A 3291-nucleotide genomic window follows, 5' to 3' on the forward strand; every position below is an offset into this window, starting at 1 on the left:
CTGCTGAAGAGGCATAAGTTGCACCATGCGCGGTATCAGGTACTTTGTTAATTATCAAATACCTAAGCATGAATTTACTAGTTTTGTGTGTCAATTAACTCGTCTTAAGTTCAATTGTTTTTAGTTGAATTACCTTGTCACAATTTTAAAGATTATCATTGGTGATAAATATACTATGATTAATAGGCATATTATTGGCGTGTTACCAATCAATGGTTGAAAAATTTGGGATTCAATTGTTATTATGGACATTAGAGGATTAAACTATAATAGGTACGAACTGGCCATGCATGTAAGACTGAAATAAATAGATGATTAGAATAAGAATGGATGACCAAAAGATTCTCTCGTGGTAGAAGAAATCTGAAATAATGATATAATAAGTATGCCTAAATTAAGTAGAAATTCCGATGACGAAATTTATTTCAAGGGAGGGAGAGTTGTAAAACCCATTTTTTTAAATATATAAATAATATTATATGAGCCTTTAAATATTTTTTTAAATTTATTTGAAGTGTTAAAATATTTACGTAATAAACTAAAGGAAATAATTACAGAAATCTTAAATAAATAAATTATGAAAAGAAAGACAAAAAGAAAAAAATAAATAAAATAAAAGTGTTTTCTTTTAATTATTGGACCAAAAATGTAAGATATCACGTCAGGAAGGGTTTGATTGTAAATGTCAGAAAGTTCAAGGGGACGAATGTCATCTTCTTCAAAGATGAGGGACCTGTTTTGCCAACAGTACACATATGTTTAAAGAAAACGGCCCATCAGCTTAAAACTCGCGATTTGTCAGATTTCTTCAATTAATAAGCCAAAAATCTTGGCATATAAATTGTATAGCACTGGCTTAGGAACGTTTGGGATCAAATAGCTAAGAAAATGAGCGATTATTGAGAGAGAAATCTGAGTTTGAAGTTCGGGTTGAAAAATCTCGGTTTTTCATCGATTTTGGGTGAGATTCTTAACCAAATATTTTGGTTTTTATGTCTATGGATTCGTTTTTAAGTACTCTATCAAACCCCAGTAGCCTCATGTCTCATATTTGTGTTTTTGTGGTTCTATTTTTATGTTTTTAAGTTGTTGAGTTTTAGTTTTAAAAACAAAACTTTAAATGAGTAAATGGAACTCATTTCTTGATGAAAATTCGTGTTCTTTATGCCAAAATGTTGGTAAAAATATTACCAAGAGATTGGTGCAAAAAGAATGAAGAAAAAAAGACCAAAAAACGAGCCGTTTTCAAGCTTATTAAACTTGAAAACGAGCAGCCATGGCTGCTGTTTCGTCCCTGTTTTAGCCTGGGTGAAGGGCCGGTATCGACCAGGCCCAAACCCACGTTCGTCTACCTTTAGGAAAAATAGTATAGGACGCATGCTGAGGGCAAGTTTCGATCCCACGAACTCAGCCCTGAAGCTTCTAGCGCTAACCAGTAAGCTGACATTGAGTTGTGTTAATCTGAAGTTTTAGAAAGCTATTTTTTTCCATAATAACTTTATGAAACTTTCATCAAGTTTATTTGTATTTTGAAAAATGCAAACTTTGACCCCATTTCGATTATTTATCCCGTTTAGTTACCAAAATGACCCTACAATGTCGAAATCGGTATTTTAGCGATATTTTACGTATTTGCTTCATAAATTAACGAAATGATCCAAATATGTAACACTCGAAGATTTTCATCTAGTCCATGCTCTGTTCGTGGCAAGGATTCTCGTCTCGTTACTAATGTATTACCTTTTTTTTACTTATCTATTAGAAGTTTAGAGCACTTATTTTATCTAATTAATTCCTTGTCTAGAGTGAGTGTGTGTGTGTATATATATATATACATATATATATATAGTCAAATAAGTACATTGGAAAAGAAAGCTATAAAGTGATGACCTAAGGGGGTTTGCAGTCCTATGACCTTACCATGTCCTATCCTCAAAAGTAAAAAGAAAAAAATACAGGAGGTTAGGTCTCACCCTTCTTTTCCTGCCATCTTGAAGAAAGAAAAACAAAAAGAGAAGAGGAAATAAGGAAAAGGGAGTTGGAGCTACGAGATTGAAAGAAGAAACAACAACGTAGCTGCTGTTTAGAGGAAGAACCGAAAGGAAACGATAGTTGCTATTTAGAGGAAGAGCCGAAGGGAATCGATAGCTGCACTTTTGGTCGACAGTAAACAAAAAATCGACACTTCTGTCGAGTCACGAAGAGCAGCCTTGGCTGCTGTTGTTACGCAAGGGAAGCAGCAGTAGCTACTGCTGTTACGCGAAGGAGCAGTCGTAGCTGCTATTGCTACACGAACGGGCAGCCATAGCCGCTGTTGGGGCACGAAGAAACAGCCTTAGCTGCTGTTTAGAAGAAGCAAATCACAGCAGTCTTAGTTGCGTTGGGTAGGGACGAGAAATAGCCGAAGTCACTATTCGAAAGGGGTCAAGAAAAGGCCGAAACTGCCGTTCGGAAGAACCAGAAACAGCCGCAGCTGCTGTCCCCGTGCCACGCCAAGGTTGTGTCGTACCAGAAACCCCCCCTCTCACGCCGCGTCTGGAACGGCCGGAGCCACTTCCTTCCCCTTCTGTCTCTCGGCTGCTGTTTTATTGGAGTGGTCGTGTGGCCACCCATTTTGGGTTTTTCCCTAAACCCTTCAAGGTGAGTTCACTTCATACTTTTAAGACTTTATAACAAGTATAACGTTGTATTTTGTTGCCATACACTCTAGTTCCTAAAAAAATCCACTTGTTTATATGAAATGTGAATATTAAGTGAAAAGTGAGAGAATTTAGGAATTCCATTAATAATGTTAACATGGGTTTGAAAATGGCTTAACCGCTAGRAGGATTGCACATTTTTAGTGTTAATTGCCTTAAAACCTTAGAAGCACTTATAAATTTATACATAGWGTTCCTCCCTAGTAGTAAGTAAGTGCTTCCTTTCCTTAGATAATTAGGTGAAAGTTTTTTTGGCAAATAAGTTTTTATGCATAAGTTGTTGTCTTAAAGCATATCACCGGAGTGTAATGGGATATGGACTCATAATTTAATTTATTGTTTTAAGGAGAAGGTGGATGTGATTTGGATTCAGGCATTGTGATTATTATGTAACTTCCAAATCTACCTTCTCTCTTCCACTCGGAAATAGGCATTGAGATCATTATTTAATCTCCGAGGTAAAGAGCTTAAGATCACGATCGACTACATGACTGGTTAGGTTGATGTCAATGGTGTTAAACCTGTTTGTGATGCTCTGTAACGTTGATTTATGACTTACTTTGTGCTCCGTCATAATTAATGGTAAATCGGG

The sequence above is a fragment of the Cynara cardunculus genome (assembly GCF_001531365.2).
Source record: "Cynara cardunculus var. scolymus isolate 2C chromosome LG 11, CcrdV1, whole genome shotgun sequence".
NCBI classification, from domain to species: domain Eukaryota; kingdom Viridiplantae; phylum Streptophyta; class Magnoliopsida; order Asterales; family Asteraceae; genus Cynara; species Cynara cardunculus.